This window comes from Lepisosteus oculatus, unplaced genomic scaffold, assembly GCF_040954835.1.
Source record: "Lepisosteus oculatus isolate fLepOcu1 unplaced genomic scaffold, fLepOcu1.hap2 HAP2_SCAFFOLD_106, whole genome shotgun sequence".
NCBI lineage: Eukaryota > Metazoa > Chordata > Actinopteri > Semionotiformes > Lepisosteidae > Lepisosteus > Lepisosteus oculatus.
In genome coordinates, this window is record NW_027167657.1 from 61,061 (window position 1) to 87,899 (window position 26,839).

Below are 26,839 nucleotides of genomic sequence, written 5' to 3' on the forward strand. Positions count from 1 at the left end.
AAAACTAACAGTACATTGTCAGGGACATTCAGTTCTATAAAAGCAAGAGACAGACAAGAGATTATTCTTCCTTTCATGTGGACTACGTGTTGACTTACTGATCGGAATAATTGAAAAGTTCGGGTTCATAGCCGATGCAGTGCGTGCTAATTAGAACAGCAACGCTGAGTTCTCAGCACCGTACTGAGCCCAGGTGTTTTTCTAAAGCTGTCAGGTGCAGTTCATTTACATGAAGGAAATCTCTTACTGGGTGCAATTACAATGCAGTAAGTAGCACAGACTACTTAGGGAGCAGCCCGATGCGTTTAAAAATGACCTGAGCCAGGTAGGAGTCGAACCTACAATCTCCTGATTCGTAATCAGACGCGTTATCCATTGCGCCACTGGACGTGGTGTGACACTGCAGGACTGTAACCCAGTGAGCTCAGCCCTGCAACTAGTAAAATATTACCCCCGGTCCATTCTTTTCCAAAAGTGAGAAACACCTGTTTTCTCCATGTTGTCTGTTTTAAAACCATATCTCTTTAAACCAAACCAAGAGTTTGTCTTTTGCACTGCTATTCTGATTCATTTCGATTTCAAAGAAAAAAAAAACATTACCTTCCAAAGCATCATAAAATTGTCCCTTCTTCCAGACTACTTCTCTCTTGTAGTAGTACAGCAGACCTTTCCAGGTGAGCAGATCACAGAGTCCGAAATGAGCTTCCTCCATCAAGCAAAGTACCTGAACATGACTCTGTCATCATAAAAGCGCCCCTGTAATATAGAAATTAAATCCGAAATCAAGAGGGCAGTTGCCTACTGAAATACAAGAAGTCATCAATTTTAACCTAGCAACACATTAAAGGCTGCATCTATACAAGTACGATTCTAGAAATGCTCACCAGATTACGTTTTAAGAAGGAACTGTGCCTCAGGTTCCGCCGAGATCTTAACTCGGATGGCAGGATTCAGAGTCCGGAGTGCGGACTGATGGCGCACGGAGGGTCCATATACTGTGGATCCCTCAGTGATCTTCCGCGTATTCAAACCGCCAGCGTGTGACTCCCCTGTCCCCGTGACCTCATTGCTCTGCTCTCTCCTCTGTGCAGCCGAGCCCGACTCACGGTAAAGTGAAAAAAAATATGCCCTCAACGTGAGATTTAGTCTGGAGCGAGGATAGATGTTACCTTTTTATCATTGAACAGGATGTATGTGATGTGGCGACTAGGTTCAATTTTGTATCCTCTTTAAAAGATTAAGGACTGGGGTGAGCGTGATTTACCAGCTAAGAACCCGACGTGCGCACCGTTTAAGCTGCATAGACTCGGTCGTTTAACTCTTCTCCATTAGTAGGGTTAAGGTTAAAGAAAAAAGCATTGCTGACTTCTTTTTTTTTTGCCAGCCGCTAGCGCTGATTAGCAAGGTTTGTATTTCATGTTTTGCAAGTTGCATCCATTTTAAGAAAAACAAGTCGCGTTAAAGACAGGAAATGAATACTTGCATTTAATTAAGTCTAGCTGTAGGCGGTTGTCCATAACGACCAGTACTGTTCAAGAAGACAGAACAAAGAAGGCACCGCTGGGATTCGAACCCAGGATCTCCTGTTTACTAGACAGGCGCTTTAACCAACTAAGCCACAGCACCCCAGGAGCGTTGTCCTTTTGCAGCCACTTGGACACACCTTTAGAAAAACATTTTGTTAACAGGCATTCTGCCTCAGCCTAAACACCTATAGCTTGCAAAGCGCATGCTATTAGACAGGCACCTCTGCAAGACCTTAAGAGTCTCTTAAACTAGTGATAGTAAGGTGTTCCCAATGGGTGATGTTCGGCTTTCAAATCATCTCTCCGTGGAAGCGCCGAGATGCAGCTGTTTAAGGCTTAGAAGCAGCTGACTGTTTCACTACCTAGCTGATCACTGTCAGTCAGGGAGCTTAGAGGTGAAAAGCCTGTCTGAGAGACAATTCGCCGTCGATCAGTTCAATATGTTCCGTACCAGCTCGGCGCACCCGAGATCATCTTGGTAGCCATGTAGCTCAGATGAGTGAGAGCTTGTGTGTATTTACCACCGTGATTGGATGCCGGCCCTTCTCAGGTCACAGTAAACCTTCTGCTCAAAAAAAGTGAGGTAAAACCTCACTCTGCACAGTAAAACCTAAAAAAGTGAGGTTTTATTTAATCTCTGACCAAGGGAAACGTTTCATTTTTTCAAAGAAATGTTTGTTAAAAAATAAAGTCATAGTTCCATGGGATTCAATCATAGACCGTGTGACATGGAAGTCAGGAACCTAACCCACTAAAGCACTACAGAAACATTATCGACAGACAATGTACAGCGTGTACTATTCTTGTGTTGCGGTACATGAATATAATTATATCGTTATTAATTTCTAATTTATAACTTTATAAATTTATTAACGTTATTAATTAATTTCACGACGCACAGACAGAGCGTGGGGAGCTGCCGCCTGCAAACACGGCTCCAGGCAGGACTCCGCTCTGCAGGAGCCGCAGAGCAGAGGAGATGGGGGCAGCTTAGCTCCTGTGCAGAGACCTGAGCTGTTGTTGCTGCGGACGCTGTCTTTTCTGCACTCGGGGTAGGAGTGAATGTTGAGTTGCCCTTAGAAATGAAGCAAAGCACTTCAACGGCACGGGTGTGTGTGTGTGCGCCCTGGTGATTCTGGGAGACAGATCGAACCTGGGCTAAAAGAGAGGGGGCTTAGCCCTCTTCCATTTGCTACTTCAAAGTTGTACAACCCATTTGTATCTGCTAGGCGGCGCAGTCGTCGTGCACAAAGAACGCTTTGAAAAGCGTCAAAGGCAAGTCATTCTGAGTTGGTCGTTTGTGTTTTCCGTTCAGACGCGAAATGCTGAAATGATCTCTCGGCTCCTCGGTTGTCATTTCTGCTCCGTAAAGGAATCACAGCACGCGTCGGCTTCCAGCACGGTGGGTCGGGACACGATGCCGGGGGGTCGGAGAGAGCGATGTCTTCCTCGTTAGTATAGGACCTGTCACCTGTCCCCACCTGTCACGCGGGAGACAGGGGTACATCAGGACGCGCATTGAAGTGAAAGCAGGATGCGCTGCGACATGCACTGTGCAGATCCCGCCACACTAAGAGGTGAGTGGGTCTGTTCGATCACAGCGCTAGGCGAATCCCCAATCCCCTTTTGTGCGTGGCGACAAAAGAAATCTGTTTTCGCCCGGTTTCGAACCGGGGACCTTTCGCGTGTGAGGCGAACGTGATAACCACTACACTACGGAAACAGTGGTAAGACATGCCCAGCGGCCCAGTGCTGAGCTTCGCCAATGCGATTCAGCTGCTTCCAGTGCCTTTATTGGAGTGCGCTGATGGACCGTGCTCTCTCTCCAGAGACCAGCACGCCTGTCATGGACGGAGCAGGAAAGACGGCGCCACATTCTACAGCCCTCTCCACGCAATCGACGAAATCGGGCTACTGAAGTGGAGAAAATGGCCTCTCCAGAAAGTGCAAATATCATCTTGGAGAGTATAAATCCTGTTGCCGAAGGTCAGCCCTGTCTACCAGAGTGACCCTCCCACCTCCTGCAGCGATGGTCAGCTCGTCTCACACGCGAGAAGTTTCGGCTGGAAACAAGCGCCCCCTCTTCTCGCACGTTGAGTAGTTTTAATGCGGCTCCTTCGTACACAGTGCTGATTTTTTGGAAAGCAGGAGGCAAGATTGACACGTTCCCATACCGGGAGTCGAACCCGGGCCGCCTGGGTGAAAACCAGGAATCCTAACCGCTAGACCATATGGGAGTGCACAACCCTGCTGTTCCGGGCATCATGCAAGCAAACTACATAAATATGAGAAAACACGCAAGAGAGCTGTCACTCAGAGTGTCGAAGGGTCGATGTATACTGGGGCTCAGTTGAAATGCAACGTCAGGACTTTCCCGAATTATGTCACACGAAGAGAGCACAGCCTTTTCCGCCCTGCCACGTGTGTATCGGTAACTCGCCGTGATCGTATAGTGGTCAGTACTTTGTGTTGTGGCCGCAACAACCCCGGTTCGAATCCGGGTCACGGCAGAATAGGGGCGTCTGCTTTTACTACTTGCACGAATGAAGGCAAAAAAAAGCCAATTGATGTGAACGAACGGCGCTTTACAGAGGAGTACTGCCTGACTGGATCGTTGATGAACGACAGAGACCACTCCGACCTCTTCTCGGGTTTCTTCAATGACTTACTAAGGATCTTCTTCACATTCGCCCATGCAGGGGAAGCCAGTTACACCAAAGCAAACGCAGGAAAGTGCAATTCAAGCAGAGACCAGGAGGGACTTGTTTACACCGAGAGTGGTCGGAGAATGGAACAATGCGCCCAGCCCTGTTGCTGGAGCCGATTCTTGATGAGATCTTGGGCTCACTAAGAAGCCCCCGCTGGATGCTAATCTTTCTGTTGTTCTTGCAGGTCCTGCGCTGCTATTGAGCCGACAGAGCTCGTCCTGATCTGTCGGCACAGCCCAATTGCAAATGATCGGCTCCGCATACAGAAGGAACGTGCGTTTGGTACAAGAGTGCATGAAGGCACCGGAAATACATTGGGAACAAATGACCGGTCGCTCAATACCTCTGTGAAGTACAGGAGCGTGCAAAACGAGGCTGTTTCCGCCCGGTCTCGAACCGGGGACCTTTCGCGTGTTAGGCGAACGTGATAGCCGCTACACCACGGAAACCTGCAGGGACTGCTGCTGGTGTCTCGCTTGCGTTTCGGACTGAGAAAGGGACGCGTCACTTTAGGCAGGGGGCGCTGGAGAGAGGAACAAAGGGCGCGATGAAACAAAACACCGAAACCCGGGATCTTTAGATCTTCAGTCTAACGCTCTCCCAGCTGAGCTATTTCGGCGGTGCACAGAGCCCACAGCCACCTGCTCCAGCCTTCCTGTGTTGCGGCATGAGCGCACCAAGAGTAGCGGGAGAGTGTTGCAGGAACGTCACTCAGAAGGAAAGCCACCCAGGTGCGCCCTCTGAGCTCTGTCCAGCGCATCTTCCTCGCATGGACTCCTGCCTGCGACGGGCAGGAAACAATTAGCAAGAACAGAACAACACCCCATGGGTGTCTCATGACCACACCTTAGGTTGTGACACGTGCAGGTGTGAGGGGTTGCCGGGCTACTTTGGAGCAGAGCTTGGGCGGAGGGAGGGCGGGAAAGCAGACAAAGAGGTGACACCTCAAGGTCTGCACGATCACAGCTCTCCGCCGCCCCAGGCTTCCGCTCGATAAGCTGCTGGACACACCCGCCCCTCCTCACACAGACCGTGGAAAAGCCCCCGAGTCGGAGGGCTCTCTCTTCCTCCCAGGAGCTCTTGGACACGACGCACAGACAGGGTGCGGGGAGCCGCCGCCTGCAAACACGGCTCCAGGCAGGACTCCACTCCGTAGGAGCCGCAGAGCAGAGGAGATGGGGGCAGCTTAGCTCCTGTGCAGAGACCTGAGCTGCTGTTGCTGCAGACGCTGTCTTTTCTGCACTCGGGGTAGGAGTGAATGTTGAGTTGCCCTTAGAAATGAAGCAGAGTACTTCAACGGCACGGGTGTGTGTGTGTGCGTGCGCCCTGGTGATTCTGGGAGACAGATCGAACCTGGGCTAAAAGAGAGGAGGCTTAGCCCTCTTCCATTTGCTACTTCAAAGTTGTACAACCCATTTGTATCTGCTAGGCGGCGCAGTTGTCGTGCACAAAGAACGCTTTGAAAAGCGTCCAAAGCAAGTCATTCCGAGTTGGTCGTTTGTGTTTTCCGTTCAGACGCGAAATGCTGAAATGATCTCTCGGCTCCTCGGTTGTCATTTCTGCTCCGTAAAGGAATCACAGCACGCGTCGCCTTCCAGCACGCTGGGTCGGGACACGATGCCGGGGGTCGGAGCGTGTGATGTCTTCCTCGTTAGTATAGTGGCAAGTATCCCCGCCTGTCACGCAGGAGACCGGGGTTCGATTCCCCGACGGGGAGTAGCTTTTCTTTTACCTCCTTAGAGAAAGGACTGCCTTTCACTTCTCTGTTTTCTAACACAGCGTCGTGCACCTTTTCATTGCTCTCGCTTTCAGAGCCTCCGCACGGCACACGACTCGACATCAGGAAGCACATTGAAGTGAAAGCAGGGAGCGCTGCGACATGCACTGTGCAGATCCCGCCACACTAAGAGGTGAGTGGGTCTGTTCGATGCACAAAGAACGCTTTGATAAGCGTCAAAGGCAAATCATTCTGAGTTGGTCGTTTGTGTTTTCCGTTCAGACGCGAAATGCTGAAATGATCTCTCGGCTCCTCGGTTGTCATTTCTGCTCCGTAAAGGAATCACAGCACGAGTCGGCTTCCAGCACGGTGGGTCGGGACACGATGCCGGGGGTCGGAGAGAGCGATGTCTTCCTCGTTAGTATAGGACCTGTCACGTGGACCTGTCACCTGTCCCCACCTGTCACGCGGGAGACCGGGGTACATCAGGACGCGCATTGAAGTGAAAGCAGGATGCGCTGCGACATGCACTGTGCAGATCCCGCCACACTAAGAGGTGAGTGGGTCTGTTCGATCACAGCACTAGGCGAAACCCCAATCCCCTTTTGTGCGTGGTGACAGAAGAAGTCTGGTCTGTTTCCTCCCGGTTTCGATCCGGGGATCTTTCGTGTGTGAGGCAAACGTGATAACCACTACACTACGGAAACTGTGGTCAGATGTGCCCAGCGGCCCAGCGCTGAGCTTCACCAATGCGATTCAGCTGCTTCCAGTGCCTTTATTGGGGTGCGCTGATGGACCGTGCTCTCTCTCCAGAGACCAGCACGCCTGTCATGGACGGAGCAGGAAAGACGGCGCCACATTCTACAGCCCTCTCCACGCAATCGACGAAATCGGGCTACTGAAGTGGAGAAAATCGCCTCTCCAGAAAGTGCAAATATCATCTTGGAGAGTATAAATCCTATTGCCGAAGGTAAGCCCCGCTAAGCCCCGGCGCAAAATAGGCAGGCAGGACCGCACTAAGCGTCAGAGCCGCCGTGAGCGCTACGGGGAAGGCAAGGGCTCAGGCAGAGTCTATCATAAGACTGGACGAAGGGAGTCGACTGCAGCCCGCCTGGCCAGGCTTGAACAAGCCCTGCCTGAGAGATCAGGACAGGGTAAACCTTCCGCAGCGAATGCCAGAAGTGTGAATGAGCTTAGGGGGACCACGCCCCTTCTCACTGGAGGAGGCGGGGATCCGTCCCAAGCCCCTCCCTCAGTCTATCTGATTGGGTGGGAGGGTTCCTGTCTGGAAGAAGGCTGTGACTCTGAGTTGGGCGCTGACCCCGCCCCTGAAGTCAAAGAAAAGGCAGGCTTCCTACAATTCTTAGGGAATCTCAGCCAGAAAGGCAAAGCAAGGCGTATTTATATCAAGGTTTCTCTTGAAAACGTCTTAGATAGAGAAGCACTGATTGACACTGGGGCTGAAATTAGTTTGATGTCAGCCGATCTACTCAGCGAGCTCAAACGAGTAGCGAAAGGAAAAGGCATCAGACTTAAGGTAGAACCGTGTAAGATAGATATTTCCAGCTATACCCAGGATCATGCCAGGATCACACACCGAGTGTGGGTGGCACTTAGGTTCGGGCCAATGAACGTGGTGCATCCTGTTTACATCTCTAGGTTAAAAACAGAGCCACTACTCATTGGCCAAGACCTGCTTGACAGGCTGGAGCCTCTGGTGGACTGCCAGCGTGGAAAATTGTGGGCTCAGGTCAAAAACCCTAAGCCTGTTGCACAGCAAAAAGGGGGATTCAGTGGTTATGCTGTGATCACACAGTGCCCACTGAACACTATAGCTGAGTTGGAGGTTCCTCCTGGTTCCTCTGGACGAGAATAAATGTCTCTTCTTGCTTTCCAAAACTACAGGGAAGTCCTGCCCAGGCCAGCACTCCCACGGTCTCCCAACTACAGGAGCAGTGCTCCGAGCAGCTGCTTGACCCGCCAGGTAAAGCACACCCCCTTTTCATCCCTGAAGAAGAGTGGATCTCCCTGTCCGGTAATGAATGGGAGTCCTTTCTGTGCACCCTGGTACCTCAGGGGGTCCAGGACTACCACCCCATGGTGGTGGGAGGGGGTCCAGGTGGCAGAAGTGCAGGTTGATGATGTAATTCTTAGCCTCAGCTCTGAGAAGTCCATAATCAGTGAAGGTCTGTTCGAGGACCTGTCGCGAAGCTGTCAGGTGACCCTGGTGACGCAGTCACAGGTTCTGTGGTGGGCACCCCCACCTCATAGGTCCATTTGGAGCAAAGGAAGCTGTGTAGCTTCCATCTCCATCGGAAAAAGGAAGTTTGCTCACTACTTCCAGGTAGCACCTCAGCTGACCCATTCGGTCTGCATTGGTGCAGACCTATTGGTTCGACTGGGCGCCCAGCTGGACACAGTAAACAGTGTGCTGTGGAAACGGGTGGACCCAGATGCCCACTCTCTAAGCGGTGACCCCGAGAACATTCGGTCAGGTCAGACGATTCCTCAGGCCTGCCAGGTAGTAAACGAATCGGACCTGATCGTTCCTGCGTCAACAGCAGGGTTTCCGGTACGCCTTGTCCTAAAGAAGGGACAGAGAATGGACGCTGAGATGGTTTTCTTCCAACCATCAGCTCAGTTTATCAGACTGAACCTAGCAGTCTGTTGAACCCCCAGACTGGAACGGAATGGCTGAGCCACCTGCCTGTTGGTGCAGAACATAGCAAAACAAGATGTCAAAATCCCTGCTCGCACTGACATGGGACTGGAATTGACAATAGTTTCTATGATTTCGAACTGGCCATCCCAGTACTGGGGCAGCTCCCTGGTCCCTTGGCTTCATAAAAGCGCCCCTGTAATAAAGAAATTAAATCCAAAATCAAGAGGGCAGTTGCCTACTGAAATACAAGAAGTCATCAATTTTAACCTAGCAACACATTAAAGGCTGCATCTATACAAGTACGATTCTAGAAATGCTCACCAGATTACGTTTTAAGAAGGAACTGCGCTTCAGGTTCTGCCGAGATCTTAACTCGGATGGCAGGATTCAGAGTCCGGAGTGCGGACTGATTGCGCACGGAGGGTCCATATACTGTGGATCCCTCAGTGATCTTCCGCGTGTTCAAACAGCCAGCGTGTGACTCCCCTGTCCCCGTGACCTCATTGCTCTGCTCTCTCCTCTGTGCAGCCGAGCCCGATTCACGGTAAAGTGAAAAAAAATATGCCCTCAACGTGAGATTTACTCTGGAGCGAGGATAGATGTTACCTTTTTATCATTGAACAGGATGTATGTGATGTGGCGACTAGGTTCAATTTTGTATCCTCTTTAAAAGATTAAGGACTGGGGTGAGCGTGATTTACCACCCTTTCAGCTAAGAACCCGACGTGCACACCGTTTAAGCTGCATAGACTCGGTCGTTTAACTCTTCTCCATTAGCAGGGTTAAGGTTAAAGAAAAAAAACATTGCTGACTTCTTTTTTTTTTGCCAGCTGCTAGCGCTGATTAGCAAGGTTTGTATTTCATGTTTTGCAAGTTGCATCCATTTTAAGAAAAACAAGTCGTGTTAAAGACAGGAAATGAATACTTGCATTTAATTAAGTCTAGCCGTAGGCGGTTATCCACTGGGATTCAGACCCAGGGCCTCCTGTTTACTAGACAGGCGCTTTAACCAACTAAGCCACAGCGCCCCGGGAGTGCTGTCCTTTTGCAGCCACTTGGACACACCACTCAGACACATCTGCATTCGGTGTGTGCTCCGCCTGCTCGCTGAGCAAGTTGCCACCTTTACATACAATAGCAACATCGACACCAAGAGAAAGGATGACAAATGGCTTTTATCTGGAACTTTTCATGTCCAAGGAGCTCAATGTGCTTTCTGTGTACAACAGGGCCACTGAACTCCACGCTGGCCACTGAACCACAGCAGTGGCTTGCTGGCTTGACATCTCCCAAGGAAAATGTTGAAATCGCATGTGGAACAGGAAAATGACCCTCGAGTACAAGGGAAAAAAAAGAAAAAGATCATCTGGAGCGCACCAACCCAGTTGGGACAGCCCAGTTTTGTTAATGAGGTGGCCGAGTGGTTAAGGCGATGGATTGCTAATCCATTGTGCTTTGCACGCATGGGTTCAAATCCCATCCTCGTTGGTTTCCATGTCTGTTTCCATTCTGTTTTTGATCCCTATTGCTCAATGCACAGTGAAAGCATTGCATACATGTGTCTGACAATGAGAAATGGGCCCCTGAGACAGTCATTTGCCTGTTTCACAAATGATCGTATTTTACTAGAGATTCTGTTTGGGATTCAGATGTGCATTCGGACAGCAATCCCTTTCAAGAAATGATACGTTCTGGATGAGGTCAAAGGTGCATCATTTGGACACTTTGTGGGCTTGAAATACAAAGAAAATCATGTTCTATGGTACAAGATAAATACAAAACTTAAGCTTTTATTATAATTAGATTTGTTTATAAAGCATAAGCAATCATTTATTACATTAATATGTGTAAAAATAACATTTTAGCATCATACGTTTAGTATATTTAGTCCCTAATGCTGAAAGAAATGATCATAGAACATGACTTCTAACCTTACCTGCGGTGTTTTTGATCCCTATTGCTCAATGCACAGTGAAAGCATTGCATACATGTGTCTGACAATGAGAAATGGGCCCCTGAGACAGTAATTTGCCTGTTTCACAAATGATCGTATTTTACTAGAGATTCTGTTTGGGATTCAGATGTGCATTCGGACAGCAATCCCTTTCAAGAAATGATACGTTCTGGATGAGGTCAAAGGTGCTGGAACACTGTATTTAGGATGTGTTTGCAGTTATTCTGTGTTTCTAGCTTCAACCCAGTGATATATATATATATATGCTCACTGATTTTTTGGTACATGCCCAGGGCAATAATCATTATGAGGATTTATTTCCATATGTGCTAGAGGTAGTGTTGTGAAATTCTTCAACACACTGGATCGCAGGTTTAAACCTGCACTCTTACTCCTCAAATACCAACAAATGCAGATATGTAGCAATCATATTGTAGCTGACACTCATTTGCCTGTTTCACAAATGATCATATTTTACTAGAGATTCTGTTTGGGATACGGATGTGCATTCTGACAACAATCTCTTTCAAAAAATGATTTTACCTTATCGCAGCTTTGCCCCTCTTGCCTCTTTGGAAAATATCTCCATCTTGTGGTCGTTGTTGGTAATGTCTAGACAATATCTCCATCTTGTGGTCATTGTTGGTAATGTCTTCTTATGCCCTTTTTTTATTTCAATTCTTTATTAGTTGATTCTAGAATCTCTACAATAGAGCTGAAAATATCAGTTTTGTAGCAGACAATATGACATTAGTTATAGTCCAATTAAGACTTTATTACCCTGTTTGTAACATAACAAATTAAAATTGATTAAAACTAAGTTTGGAACACCAGGGAACATAAAAAATGATTTTTAGGAAAACCATGAGGTTCTCTGTGTCCGATGCCTGCAAGGGGAGAAAGCTAGAATCCTTTGCTTTTTCAAAATTTGAAAATAAACATCATATAACAACAGCTTTCATTCCTAGGAGTGAAAAATAACCATTTTTGAAGACATTAGTTTCTAAAACACTACAATAAAGTTAAAAACATCCGTTTTATATTACTTTTAGTATTTTTAGTGAAATTAATCATTTATTGCACTATTTTTAATATAATCTCTAATTAAAAGTGAATAGAATTAAGTTTGGAGCAACAAGGAACACAAAAAAAAAAAGATTTTAAGGAAAAAAATGATGTCTTCTGTGCCAGGTGCCTGCAAGGGGAGAAAGCTAGAATCCTACCCAGGCTCCTGGAGCTCTGTCCTGGCTAAAGGAGGGTGAATCCATCCCATTCAAATCTCCATGAAAAAATGATATTTTTAAATTTGAAAAAAAAAAACATTATAGAACAACATCTCTTGGTCCACAGAGTGCAAAAATCCAACTTTGAAGAAAATCCATTGACTGATCCCGGAATCCTGAAGTTTCTTCGCATGATATCGGGCTTGCAACCACTTTCTGGAAAATGATGAAAAATGCCAAAAATGAAAAAAAAGTTATCAATTCTAGAGCCTAAGAGGAAAATAAGACAAATGTATATCTCCAAATAATTTTATGTGCTTCAGAAGAGCCCAGGAAAGTTTTTTGCATACATGAAACCACGCCCGTTTGCACGTAAGCAGACATGGTTGCACACACGACTGCATGAAAGCACGCGTGCATGCAAAATCATCCTGTTAAGCATTTGAAAAGCCGCACCACGGCGCACTTGAAATAGCTCTTACATTAGTGGTCGACACAGGAATCGCCTTTTTATTTATGCTCTTACCAACGCGATGGAAAGCAAAACAAAGCAAAGCAGAGCAAAACAAAACGAACAAACGCAAAACCCTCACGTCCCGCACTTGCATATAACGCCGTTACGTGCCCAAGCGGTATTGTACGTCATCCTAGCACTGCACCCCGGGGCGTACGGTATATGGGAATGAGCACACGCCACGAATCGTCTCAAATCACTCCCTACAGCTGTAAGGCGCCTTGAAGCGTGCACCCCCAACATTCTTCTTTGCGCATCTGTGAAAGGTAAACTCTTGAGCAAACTCTGAACCAGCTCTAAGGAAACTAATCCGAATTGATTACCTTTTTTTAGGATTCTAGCTTTCTCCCCTTGCAGGCATCGGGCACAGAGGACCTCGTGGTTTTCCTAAAAATCTTTTTTTTTTGTGTTCCTTGTTGTTCCAAACTTAATTTTAATCACTTTTAATTAGAGATTTTATTAAAAATAGTGCAATAAATGACTAATTTCACTAAAAATAATGTAATATAAAACTGATGTTTTTAACTTTATTGTAGTGTTTTAGAAACTACTATGTCTTCAAAAATGGTTATTTTTCACTCCTAGGAATGAAAGCTGTTGTTATATGATGTTTATTTTCAAATTTTGAAAAAATCAAAGGATTCTAGCTTTCTCCCCTTGCAGGCATTGGACACAGAGAACCTCATGGTTTTCCTAAAAATCATTTGTTATGTTCCCTGGTGTTCCAAACTTAGTTTTAATCAATTTTAATTTGTTATTATGTTAAAAACAGGGTAATAAGTTTCTAATTGGACTATAAATAATGTCATATTGTCTGCTATAAAACTGATGTTTTCATCTCCATTGTAGAGATTCTAGAATCAACTAATAGAGAATTAAAATAAATAAGGGCATAAGAAGACATTACCAACAACGACCACAAGATGGAGATGTTGTCTAGACATTACCAATAACGACCACAAGATGGAGATATTGTCCAAAGAGGCAAGAAGGGCAAAGCCGCGATAAGGAGATGCTGTCAGAATGCACATCCGGATCCCAAACAGAATCTCTAGTAAAATATGATCATTTGTGAAACAGGCAAATGAGTGTCAGCTACAATATGATTGCTACATATCTGCATTTGTTGGTTTTTAAGGAGTAAGAGTGCAGGCGGTTTAAACCTGCGATCCAGTGTGTTGAAGTATTTCACAACACTACCCCTAGCACATCAGGAAATAAATCCTCATAATGATTATAGCCCTGGGCATGTACCGAAAAATCAGTGAGCATATACATATATCGCTGTGTTGAAGCTAGAGACAGAATAAGTGCAAACACATCCTAAATACAGTGTTCCTGCACCTTGACCTCATCCAGAATGTATCGTTTTTTGAAAGCGATTGCTGTCAGAATGCACAACTGAATCCCAAACAGAATCTCTAGTCAAATATGATCATTTGTGAAACAGGCAAATGAGTCTCTCAGGTGCCCATTGCTCATTTTCAGACACATTTATGCAATACTTTCACCATGCGTTGAGCAATAGGGATTAAAGATACCAGAGGTAAGGTTTAAAAGTGATTCTGAGGTGCAACACATCAGCGAAACAGCTAGGCATCTGAAATGCGGGGTTTGAGAGCCCTTCAGGGAACACCGTACCCTAAAGGTACCAGAAGTCCACTAGTATAAGCATTAAGTCACTGTCAGCCCTGTTGCAATGTGATTGCTACATATCTTCATTTCTTTGGTTTTTAAGGAGTAAGAGTGCAGGGGGTCTAAATCTGCGATCCAGTGTGTTGAAGTATTTCACAACACTACCTGTAGCCCGTCTGGAAATAAATCCTCATTCTGATTATTGACCTGGGCATGTACCAATAAATCACTGAGTATATATATATATCACTGTGTTGAAGCTAGAGACCTGTATGTAATAATATGATGCTAAAATGTTATTTTCACATGTAAGAAAACCGGCTCAGGGACGCCAAATATGTAATGTTGCCATAGCAAAATTAAATGTAGTGGCTCTCTGAAGGCACCAGTTCTGTAGGGTTTGGGCATTTACTGAGACAATTATTAATTGTAGCAGTAAATCACAAAGTTGATTCTTTTGATGGCTTTAGAATCCAACCATGTGACATAACTCAAACAACGCGCACACACAGGTACTAATACACGAGGATACATTTATTAATACATAAAATATGCATGTAAACCTAACAGATCTTATCGAGAGGGTTATCAGAATACAAAAGATATATATTCAGTCAGTTACGAAGTGTTACACATATCAAGAGGACATACGTTCAGTATATCATTCATTAAGACCGTTTCGTTAATGAACTTGGTTATAACTTCTACATTAGATACTCAAACAAGTACATAACTCTTAGGAATTAAATTGATATCAACTGGTTGGGATAACAATTGAATTCTCGAGCTGTAATGCATTGAAGTTGAATACTCATCCAATCTTTGGGGATTCAGATCTTCCTGCGGGCACAAAGAAACAGTTGCAGGCTGTTGCTGTCCAATCCGCGCTCTCTGGCTCCGTGCCAGGCTGTGCTGTGCGGCTTGCGACGCTGCGCTGCTGATGCTCACTGTGGGCTTTAACTAGCAAAGTTTGTGCACAGGAGAAAAGATGACTGTGGGTCCCAGCAAGTCAGGAAGAGGACCGGTTCGTTTCTGATGAAGAGCTAGTTCTGAATAGTGATTCAGCTGTCCACAGTTCCGACCTGTTCACGAGGCCTGCTGCTGGTGCTAACCTCGGGTGGATCCTCTGGTTATTCTCTGGCAACCTCCGCTCTAGACTCTTAGAACAAAGGAAAGTTCTGGCACTCGGACACACTGGCCGTTCCGTGGTTGTCCGGGCTGAATCTCAGGATGGTCAGGAGGCGCGCTGCGAGAATGTCCTGCCCTTGGGAGCCTTCTGCTCCTGGGCCGCCCTGCCCTGGAATTCTCCTTTGAATTCCCTTTAGAATTGTCCACAGAATCCTCTGAATCCTCCCTTCTGAATCTTACTGAATCTCACAGGCTCTCTGTGTTGCCTGTTTTTACCTGGAGGAACTTCAGCTCATTGATTGGCTGAAAGTTCCATGGGCATCAGAGTCCCACGTGGGTTACTCGGCCCTACCAGTCCCTGATTGATTGATCAAGGTGAGATATGAGTCACTTAGTCCTGACACTTAGTAATGCAGTCCAGATGTCCAACTGGCACTCCCTAGACAGATAGGCGCCAATGGATGACCATTGATCATGATAGCCAGGCTTAGCTAAGTGCATCCCCCTTTGGGAGCTGTCCTAGGACCTTAAATCACCCTGCATGAATAGTCTCTCTGTGGCTGCACCACAGAGATGAACAGAGAAATGGGGCCTCATTTGGGAAGGCTCAGAACACTTAATTCTGCCTTATTAATAAGCCTCGCCGCTACACACATATATTAATATAATAAATGATTGCTTATGCTTTATAAACAAATCTAATTAAAATAAAAGCTTAAGTTTTGTATTTATCTTGTACCATAGAACATGATTTTCTTTGTATTTCAATCCCACAAAGTGTCCAAATGACGCACTACATGATATAAGGAAGATTATCACATGCATATCGGTATTATCTTTCTTACGAAAATGCATTCCTTTCATTACCTTTTACTTTTTAAAATGAACTCAAATTGTGTATAATGTAATAATTTAAGTAGAATAGATTCTAATAATATAATGATCCAGTGTGTTGCACTACTTCACTGCTTCACTGCTCTATGCCGTCAGGAAATAAATCCTCAGACTGCTTACTGCCCTGGGCATGTACCAATGAATTACAGGAGCACATCTATTTCTCACTGCGTTGAAGCAGGAGACACACAGTCTCTGCAAACACATCCTAGATACAGTGTTCCAGCACCTTTGACCTCATCCAGAACGTATCATTTCTTGAAAGGGATTGCTGTCCGAATGCACATCTGAATCCCAAACAGAATCTCTAGTAAAATACGATCATTTGTGAAACAGGCAAATGACTGTCTCAGGGGCCCATTCCTCATTGTCAGACATATGTATGCAATGCTTTCACCGTGCATTGAGCAATAGGGATTAAAAACACAGCAGGTAAGGTTAGATGTCATGTTCTATGATCATTTCTTTCAGCATTAGGGACTAAATATACTAAACGTATGATGCTAAAATGTTATTTTCACATATATTAATGTAATAAATGATTGCTTATGCTTTATAAATAAATCTAATTAAAATAAAAGCTTAAGTTTTGTATTTATCTTGTCCCATAGAACATGATTTTCTTTGTATTTCAAGCCCACAAAGTGTCCTTTGATCTCTATTCTGTGGTAATCCATGATGACCCCGTTCTTCAGGTGATTCATCATGTCCTCCCTCGCCTGTTGAGAGGCCACCTGATCTCTTCTGCCGTGGCGTGCTTCATACACGCCCTCTTGAAGTGAGCAGGAAGCTGATCAAAAGTATTCAGGCACATCTTGCACACCAGGGGAATCCTCGCGGGTTTCCTTTGAAAATAAATAATACCATCTGTGTATAGAAACAAGCTAAGACTGATTTCTTAAATTATCCTTAAAATTCTCTCTCATAGTTTGAGCATAATGATTTTATTGCATTTATATAAGAATTGCTCATTGCTCCTAAATAAATAATGGTCTCAGTCACAGACTTTCCAATAGAAGCCATTGTGGAGTTCAGCAACTGCAGGTCCAAGAAGTGGGGAAGGAATTTTAAAAGAGAAATTGAATTACAATACAGAAGGAATGGCTGAGGGTTCACTGAAATGTATAAATATACAAATTCCAAAGACTGAGTCCATATAGAAACAACTACTTTTCATTTTCAGTATAAGAAAAAAAAAACTATCTTCCAAAGCATCATAAAATTGTCCCTTCTTCCAGACCCTACTTCTCTCTTGTAGTAGTACAGCAGACCTTTCCAGGTGAGCAGATCACAGAGTCCGAAATGAGCTTCCTCCATCAAGCAAAGTACCTGAACATGACTCTGTCTTCATAAAAGCGCCCCTGTAATAAAGAAATTAAATCCAAAATCAAGAGGGCAGTTGCCTACTGAAATACAAGAAGTCATCAATTTTAACCTAGCAACACATTAAAGGCTGCATCTATACAAGTGCGATTCTAGAAATGCTCACCAGATTACGTTTTAAGAAGGAACTGCGCCACAGGTTCCGCCGAGATCTTAAATCGGATGGCAGGATTCAGAGTCCGGAGTGTGGACTGATGGCGAACGGAGGGTCCACATACTGTGGATCCCTCAGTGATCTTCCGCGTATTCAAACCGCCAGCGTGTGACTCCCCTGTCCCTGTGACCTCATTGCTCTGCTCTCTCCTCTGTGCAGCCGAGCCCGACTCACGGTAAAGTGAAAAAAAAGATGCCCTCAACGTGAGATTTACTCTGGAGCGAGGATAGATGTTACCTTTTTATCATTTAACAGGATGTATGTGATGTGGCGACTAGGTTCAATTTTGTATCCTCTTTAAAAGATTAAGGACTGGGGTGAGCGTGATTTACCACCCTTTCAGCTAAGAACCCGACTTGCGCACCGTTTAAGCTGCATAGACTCGGTCGTTTAACTCTTCTCCGTTAGCAGGGTTAAGGTTAAAGAAAAAAAAATAGCTGACTCCTTTTTTTTGCCAGCTGCTAGCGCTGATTAGCAAGGCTTGTGTTTCATGTTTTGCAAGTTGCATCCATTTTAAGAAAAACAAGTCGCGTTAAAGACAGGAAATGAATACTTGCATTTAATTAAGTCTAGCCGTAGGCGGGGATCTCCTGTTTACTAGACAGGCGCTTTAACCAACTAAGCCACGGGGCCCCAGGAGTGTTGTCCTTTTGCAGCCACTTGGACACACCACTCAGACACATCTGCATTCGGTGTGTGCTCCGCCTGCTCGCTGAGCAAGTTGCCACCTTTACATACAATAGCAACATCGACACCAAGAGAAAGGATGACAAATGGCTTTTATCTGGAACTTTTCATGTCCAAGGAGCTCAATGTGCTTTCTGTGTAAACAGGGCCACTGAACTCCACACTGGCCACTGAACCACAGCAGTGGCTTGCTGGCTTGACATCTCCCAAGGAAAATGTTGAAATCACATGTGGAACAGGAAAATGACCCTCGAGTATGTGGGGAAAAAAAGAAAAAGATCATCTGGAGCGCGCCAACCCATGTCCGGACAGCCCAGTTTCGTCGACAAGGTGGCTGAGTGGTTAAGGTGATGGACTGCTAATCCATTGTGCTCTGCAGGCATGGGTTCGAATCCCATTCTCATCGCTCTCCATGTCTGACACGTGTGCCTGTTCGACATCGGCCCTCCTGTTGTTTGCTCCGGTGCTAGAGCCGTACATTTTCTAGCAGTGGCTGAACATGGTATAGTAGGCCAACGTCGGTATCGAGCAGTGACAGTAACAGTACTTACTGCGCCCCATAAGAAATCGTTTGTCCCTGTTCAAAAGAGATTGTGCGATGTCCTGCGGCGTTCGTAAAGCAAACCTTTGACAGTTTGAAAAGAGGAATTTATTCTGCTTCCTGTGCGTGCAGTAGTTACAAAGTTGAACGTCTTTACACGATCTGCTGCAGTTTTCAGTGGGCGGGCTTTGTCAGATGGCTTGAAAAAACGCACTGTGTTTCGGCTCGGGAAACATCATGAGCAGTGTCCTGCATGTTTTCTGTGTATAGCTGTCTTTTAACGCATACAGAATTCATTCGAAATCATTGATTTCTCCAATTAACAAGGGTCCCTTTTTGAACCTGCGAGAAGCATTCTTTCAATGTAACAGATTTACTCCGGGGAAAGCCAGCACGACATTGAGAGTAGCTCAAGCTTTCAGCACCCGTATCGGACTGCGTGTATGCAGACACCGCTCAGAATCCCCTGTAAGATTCTCCCTCAATTCCGTTTTTCAGTGCTTTAGCTCTTTCAAAAGGCTTTGCTTTGCTAGTCACAATCCAAGGCTCATGACAGCATTTGAAAACATTCGCCACTGCATTGGCCGGGAATCGAACCCGGGTCAACTGCTTGGAAGGCAGCTATGCTCACCACTATACCACCAACGCACACCCACAGGAAGCCTGCAGGACACCACCAGAGAATGCTTTTTTTAATTTTTTTTTATTAAACATAGAATTTACAAATACAAATACAACAAGAGGATCAGAGTCATGTACAAGAGAAAAAAAACGCAGCAGAAAAAAGCATTTAACTACCAGAGGTAATTAAGTAATTATGTGATCAAATTGTATATTTTACACGTATCATATTTTCCTTGCTTTAATATTTCTCAATTATTTATAAACTTTAGTTTCAACATGCATGCGTTTCCTGTAAAAAATAAAACTCAGCACACAGTTTTTCTTTTAACAACATTTCGAGTACCTCTGGCATTCATGAAAAGCAAATAACTAACTCTAAGACTGTCTAAACTATTGAGTTTTTCAAAGAACCATGAAGAAAGATGTGAAGACGGGGGTTTGAATTTAATCCTTTCTGTAGGGGGTTTAGACTTCTAAGTCACAAGCTGGGGTTTATGGCAGGAAAGGGGGTTAACTGATAAGGATTGCAGATGCAAGCTAGGAACCCCCCTGGGTGTAATGTTAAACTGACCATTTGCCCAGAACATCGTAAACTGGCCAAATACCATGAACCCCCCTCTTTACCATCAGACCGAGTGACGTCAGAAACGGAGAAGAAAACACTATATAACCCAAAAGTTTGTAACAGTACGTGGAACAATACTTCGGTTTTGTTGTTTCTTGCGGGAAACAAGACTTCGGCTTTATTGTTCCTTGCATGCAATAAACTCATCTGTTTTACTTCATCTCGGGATCAAGAACCTTATTTCTTCTGTTACAACAAATTTGGCGTAGTCGGCGGATGCTCCAGAAGGCGCAGAACTTCCCATCGGCAGGAGAGACGGTCAGCGCGCACATAACTAAGAGGTAAGGACTCCTCTTTTATTTAAAAGTCCCGACTCTCTCTGACCGATTGGGAAATCTCTGCTCCCTGCGAGAATCGCCCGAGATGACGGAGTAAACGTGAGTTTCTGAATTCCTCTGGCCCGGGGAAGGCACCGGTGTATGTAATGGGTTGGTTGCTGTAAGCCCAGAATTTGGTCTGGCAGGGGTTCCGCGGTATTGTGTACAGGCGTTCGAAGCTGGTGTATGCCTTAATTGCGCGTGGAGTTTTTAACGGGTTTTGGACCCTTACCGTGAAGTTCAGGACTGGTGTGGGTCTTAATTGCACCCAGAGTTCTGAAGGTCAGAACTGGTTTGGGTCTTAATTGCACCCGGAGTTCTGAGGCTCAGAATCGGTGTGGGCCTTAATTGCGCCCGGGGTTCTAGAGCAAGTGGTGCATTAAATGCACGTAGTTCAGGACTGGTGTGGGTCTTAATTGCACCCGGAGTTCTGAAGGTCAGAACTGGTTTGGGTCTTAATTGCACCCGGAGTTCTGTGGCTCGGGATCGGTGTGGGCCTTAATTGCGCCCGGGGTTCTGGAGCTGAGTGGTGCATTAAATGCACGTATAATCCAGGATTGGTGTGGGCTTTAATTACGCCCGGGGTCCTGAGATTAGCTACGCCTTGATCGTGCACAGATTGGAGTGGCGTGGTTTCTGGCGTGGCGTGGTTTTTTTTTTTGTTTTAAAGGAAACAGGAGTAGAAGAGATATATGTATGTATGTTTTTGGTGTTTTCCTTGTTTGTGAAATACATATACACACGCACGACACTAACATAAACACACCTCATAATAAAGAGCAAAGCATTAAGTAGCAGGATTTAAAGGACGTTGAGACCCGAGAATCGCCCTGATTGAGCTCAGTGCGTAAGTCCACCCCGGGGCAAAAGCAGCGATGCTGGCATTCTGGGGATGGTGAATTACTGATCAAGAAAGGGGGTTTTCGAGGTCTCGTTTCTTACCTGTGAACAGTGCGGTGTAAGTCCTCTCTAAAGTCTCGGAGAGGCATTTAGATCTGGAGGTAACAGACGCCCTTGGCTGAATGAGTGCAGTAATGCACAGGTTTTTCCAAGTGAAAACATCCCCCTACTGAATGAGCTGTTACCTCACACACGACAAAAGTAAATCTTAAAGAGACCGAACATGTGCGCTAACTGATGGTTTGAGAAAGTGGTGGAAGGGTCCGTTTAAATATCGGAAAAGTGTAAGTTGACGGAAAAGAAGGAGAAAAATATGGAAAAAGCTGAGTTTGTCAGAGGGAATTTGGGGGCGAAGACGCCTGTAAAGAAAGCATATATGAGTATTGATTGGCAAAAGCACAAGCATGTAGCTCCCACCCTGGTGCACGGCCGGCACCAGTGGTGGCAGATACATGAGAAAAAAAAAAAAGAAATTGGGATGTGACTTAAAAGTGTGTTTACGGGGAAAACAAAAACCCGGAAGAAAAGATATTTTAATCGCTACGAAAGAGTATAGAAAAAAAGCTAAAAGAGGCAGTACAGGAGAATGAGAAACTAAAGAAGGAATTAACTCCTGGTCACGCTGCACTGGTTAATGTGCTGCAGCCAGCGACTAAGTTATATCCTGCTCTCCCACAGGGGAACAAACAGGCAGGAAACGAAAATAATTGGGATCAATTCCCTCAGTGGCCATATGGAGAAGGGGGGTCTGATTGGGATAACACTTGGTATGAGTGTGATAAAGACGGATCAGGGTCTCCCCTGTTAGAGGGAGGGCGCCCGCAGATCTGTACTCTCACTCGAAGTGGGAAAGGACTTGATGTAGCAGGGGCTGGCGCCGTTGATGACAGTGCCACTCTAACACTGTCTCGCACCCCGTCGAGGGGGTCTGCAATCGCACCTACCTTCCCTGATTTCCCCCATACGATCAAATCCAAAACCGTAAGATATTGACCGGTGGGCTAAAGTACCGCACCCGAAATTAGAAATGCAGCGAACCTGGAGTGCGCTTCAGGAATTAAAAGGATTCATGTAGAAGTAAAACAAGAATACAGCACATTGTATTACGAAGAGAAAAATATATTCTCGATGTGTATGTGTGTTTTATGAATTTGTGTGCCGGCATGTATGTGTGTAACTGTGAGTTTTGGTATACTAAATGACGGTGTGAGTGTGTTTAGCCAGCGGGACTGGCTAGAGACGTAACTAAAGAGACTTGACGAAAATCAACTTAAGGAGATTGGAAAATATAAGAGCGTCTGAAACGTATAAGTACAGTGCAGGTGGACGTAAAAGTAGTTAAACAGTTTTTGTATTATTATAAATTATTATAAATTGTAATTTATACAATTAGTTGCAATAATGGAAACAATTTGGTTTTATTCGAATGTCTCGAAACCAGACATGCTGAAACGGTGTAGGTTTAGAATCGAGACTGGGGAAAATAACGTCTTGTGAGAAAATCTGTTTACCTAACGATTAGATCCTGTAAATCCCTTGTAGCCTCCCTAAGTCTGTCCCAGTCCAGTGGATAAAAATGTACTGTTAATGGAGTGTTGGTTTCTCTGTTAGGGGATACTGGAGCACTACTGTCCTGCTTGTTTCACTCCTCTGTTCAACAGTGTACTATAGAGCAATGTATATGGGAAGATGGCAGGAGGCCACAGGAGTATTGGGACAGCAAGTTTTACTTGCCGAGTACCAGATTTTAATGGGTGGTTTTATTCCAGATCTATTGGGTTGGAATATTATGCATTACAAAGAATGACTATGCAGAACAGGGTATCACGTGGCTTCAACTGGCTGTGATCACTCAGTATGTTGATGGTATTCTGAGTGCTTCCCCTGACGAGGAAACCCACAAGTCTGAGTTGCTTCAGCTTTAGAGTGTCTAATAGAAGCAGTTATGATAAGGCCCTTTTGTGTCTAGCATTGTGAAATTTTAACAGGGCCTGGGTGCAATGTTTTTTACAGGGTGAGCACAACTCTTAACAGATCTGCTTAAGGGGGGAGTGCAGTACAAGGACAAGATTGCCTTGGTTCCCGCAGCAAAAGCCGCCTTTAATAATTTGAATCAAGTTCTCTTACAGGTGCTGAGACTGGGGTTTCCTCAGATGGATCAACCATTCCTTTGTATTATTGCAAGTTGCTGACAGAGGCCACACAAGGAGCCCGCGAGCAGGTCCTGGAGGCGTGGGGACCACCACCTGAAGGAGGGCACGACCTCATCCCAGGAGAGTGGGTGTGGATCAGGAAATTTCCTTCACAGGTTCTCCAGCCCAGGTGGGACGGACCCTACCAGATCCTGTTGACAACCGAGTCTGCGGTTCGAGTGGAAGGAAAAGATCGCTGGATCCACGCGCCACACTGCCGACGAGCCTCATCCCCATTTACAGACTCAGAATGAAATCATTTCTGTTTATAACAATAATTGTTGCTGTAGGACTATGTTCCGCAGGAATTAATGATCATCTCTCCCACAAAGGAGAACATGGAATTAATTCCTTTTTAGGCCTCTCCTATCCTAGCTAAGAAAACCAACCAAAGTGCCTGCTGGGTGTGTGCCGCATTACCCAAATATGTACAGGGAGGACTTCCTATGGGAGCCATTCCTTGGCGTCGCGAGGAAGTCATAGGCATGATCATTTGGAGGGATAATTTAGGAAATTTTAATATGACAAACTATGGGGGTTGCCATAACACGACTTTAACCTGCACAACATTACAATATCTACAGGAGCGAGGCTTAGAGCCCACGAGTTTCACAGGCTCTTACGCTCCTAAATATAACAGAAGCCATACACCACCATACCTGACTCTAAATAAGGAACGTGAGGGAAACATATGTTTTCAGCACACTAATGGTCTGCACTTGGTTGGATGGAGTCGTTGCAACCTTACCATCGCTGCAAATATATCCACCTCTACCTTCCAAATTCCAGGATGGGATCGGCACACCCCACAATTCGGTATAAGTTTCTTATTTTCAGAGGCATGGGGAGCGCCAAACGGAACATATTTCATTTGTGGAAAACGAGCCTACCCATGGTTGCCAGCCCAGTGGTCTGGCTCATGTTATTTAGGATATGTGGTTCCTCATATCTGTGTTCAAATCCACAGCCCCTTCGGACCTAACCACAGACCACAAAGAAAATTGGCTGATTGGGAATATTATTTAGGTATAATATTTCCACAAGCCGGCATGAACTTTCTGAGTCGAGAGTTAATTCAAATGGCCTCGACTTTAGAAGAATTAGCAAATTCTACCTCATCTAGTCTGAAGGCTGTTAATGATGAAATGGTAGCCCTCAGAACAGTGGCCATGCAGAACCGACTAGCTTTAGATTATGTACTGGCGGCCCAAGGAGGAACTTGTGCAGTAATTGGCACTGAATGCTGCACATATATTCCTGAAAATTCTGAGCACATCTCAGATCTGGCCCAACACATTTACAATGAGGGACAGAAATTTCAGTATGGGTAAAGTCTGTGTTTGGGGCCTGGGGTGGAACCTTTTTATAGTGTTTATCCGTAGGAGTAGTATTGTTTATATGTATAATTGTAATCATCACATTCACAAAAAAATGTATCACATCTTGCTATAACCGTGGAACGTACAATGACATGGCAATACATACCTGTTCGCCAAGAAAGGAAAGATCTGCCCTGACATTGTATTTATAAAAATAGGCTACACTGACGTATGCCATATTTTATAAGGGGGGAATGAAGAAAGATGTGAAGACGGGGGTTTGAATTTAATCCTTTCTGTAGGGGGTTTAGACTTCTAAGTCACAAGCTGGGGTTTATGGCAGGAAAGGGGGTTAACTGATAAGGATTGCAGATGCAAGCTAGGAACCCCCCTGGGTGTAATGTTAAACTGACCATTTGCCCAGAACATCGTAAACTGGCCAAATACCATGAACCCCCCTCTTTACCATCAGACCGAGTGACGTCAGAAACGGAGAAGAAAACACTATATAACCCAAAAGTTTGTAACAGTACGTGGAACAATACTTCGGTTTTGTTGTTTCTTGCGGGAAACAAGACTTTGGCTTTATTGTTCCTTGCATGCAATAAACTCATCTGTTTTACTTCATCTCGGGATCAAGAACCTTATTTCTTCTGTTACAACAACCAGAACTATAACAGTCCTTAAGACTTAACTACACCATTCCAAACTAACACTAAAGAAACACTAGTATATACTGGTATAACAAATATAACCAAACATAATCATTAACTGAGCAGTCACTGGGAGCAAATCTCCTTCCCATCCACAAAGGCCCTCGCTCCCACAAAGTAGGCTCTCCTCCCCTCTCTTCTGGCAGCTTCAACCTGGGGCCACAGCTGGTTCCTGGTACTCCTGTCCGCGGCAGACAGGTCCTCTGCAAACCTCAGTTTGTTCCCATTCAAATACTCATTCTCCCTCGCCACTCGCCACAGCATGTCCCTCGCCGTCCTCTTGGTGAACTGTATTATAATCGATCTGGGGCGCACTTGCCCAGACATGTTCGCTCTCCCGAGCCTGTGAACAAAGTCAATGGCCGATATTACGTCCTCCTGGTCCGGCAGGTTCCTTTTACAGATACCCTTCACTGTTGCAACAAGGTCCTTATCACGTTCCTCTTTAACTCCAAATAATTTTAAATTCCATCATCGACGGTATCTATCTACATCGTTCACTTTCAATTCAAGTTCTTTAATATGCTTTTCTTGTTTGGTATTTACTTGTTTAAGAACTTTTACTTCACTCTTTAAGTCTTCAACCTCTTTAAACACACAGTCCATGGACTTTTTAAGACTTTCGATTGCGACTGTATTAGATCAAATCATTTCCTTCAGCTCACCCATGCTCTGTGCCATCATGTTGAAGATGTTGGTCTGGAGCTCCTCCAGCGTCAGGTCGCCCCTTCCTCTCTTGGCTGCCGGGGTTTTCACAGGTGTGCTGGGCAGGGACTCCGGCTCTTCCTCTGGCAGCTGAGTCTCACTTGGGCTGCGAACGCTCGCGTACGAGCGCATCTCCAGCACTCTTTCCACGTCCCCTCCAGCTGCTTCACTTTTCCCTTTAGTTGCCATCAATTTTCTTGTAGTGCTATACATATACGATTGAGGTTTCTTAGACTTCTCCTTCGAAGACCCAGCACTCTCTTTTCTTTTCCCAGTGTTACTCATATCGAAATTCTTAAACCTAAAAAAAAACGTTTTTTTTTCTTTCAATTATAACTGAAGTTTAAACAAGTAGTGTTAAGTCCTTATTTTTCTGTAGTCAAAAAAAGCAAAAATTAACATTCAGGTCATGAAAAACTCAAAAAAAATCCTCAACCACTAAACTTTACCTCCCACCTGAGCGCCATCTTGAACGCCCCTACCACCAGAGAATGCTCACGATTTCGGAAGCTGTCTCCGGGACGTGCTGATTCCACACATCCTGAATAAATCATGATATTGTTAGTTGCTGTAGCTAGACGTTCAAATGAGTTTCATGGCCAGATGGACTGTTTCCTCCAGCGGTATAGTATTGCAGTGAGACAGCACGATGCCTGCAAGACTATGTCACGCTAAACGCCACAGATTGTGTTTGTCCGTTCATGTCAGTCATCCTGCA

The 26,839-nt window shown here is 45.3% G+C and overlaps 8 non-coding genes across 8 annotated transcripts; 3 read left to right on the forward strand and 5 right to left on the reverse strand.

The window, feature by feature from the left end:
• Positions 1-1,552: 1,552 nt before the first annotated feature.
• Positions 1,553-1,626, reverse strand: trnat-agu (transfer RNA threonine (anticodon AGU)). Its single transcript has one exon. It is a non-coding gene; the product is annotated as a tRNA-Thr (tRNA).
• Positions 1,627-3,176: 1,550 nt separating this feature from the next.
• Positions 3,177-3,249, reverse strand: trnav-cac (transfer RNA valine (anticodon CAC)). The gene has a single exon. It is a non-coding gene; the product is annotated as a tRNA-Val (tRNA).
• Positions 3,250-3,691: 442 nt separating this feature from the next.
• trnae-uuc (transfer RNA glutamic acid (anticodon UUC)) lies at positions 3,692-3,763 on the reverse strand. Its single transcript has one exon. It is a non-coding gene; the product is annotated as a tRNA-Glu (tRNA).
• Positions 3,764-3,964: 201 nt separating this feature from the next.
• Positions 3,965-4,036, forward strand: trnah-gug (transfer RNA histidin (anticodon GUG)). Its single transcript has one exon. It is a non-coding gene; the product is annotated as a tRNA-His (tRNA).
• Positions 4,037-4,610: 574 nt separating this feature from the next.
• Positions 4,611-4,683, reverse strand: trnav-aac (transfer RNA valine (anticodon AAC)). Its single transcript has one exon. It is a non-coding gene; the product is annotated as a tRNA-Val (tRNA).
• A 1,196-nt stretch (positions 4,684-5,879) lies between these two features.
• On the forward strand, positions 5,880-5,951 carry trnad-guc (transfer RNA aspartic acid (anticodon GUC)). The gene has a single exon. It is a non-coding gene; the product is annotated as a tRNA-Asp (tRNA).
• A 4,068-nt stretch (positions 5,952-10,019) lies between these two features.
• trnas-gcu (transfer RNA serine (anticodon GCU)) lies at positions 10,020-10,101 on the forward strand. The gene has a single exon. It is a non-coding gene; the product is annotated as a tRNA-Ser (tRNA).
• A 9,201-nt stretch (positions 10,102-19,302) lies between these two features.
• trnag-ucc (transfer RNA glycine (anticodon UCC)) lies at positions 19,303-19,374 on the reverse strand. Its single transcript has one exon. It is a non-coding gene; the product is annotated as a tRNA-Gly (tRNA).
• Positions 19,375-26,839: the final 7,465 nt, after the last annotated feature.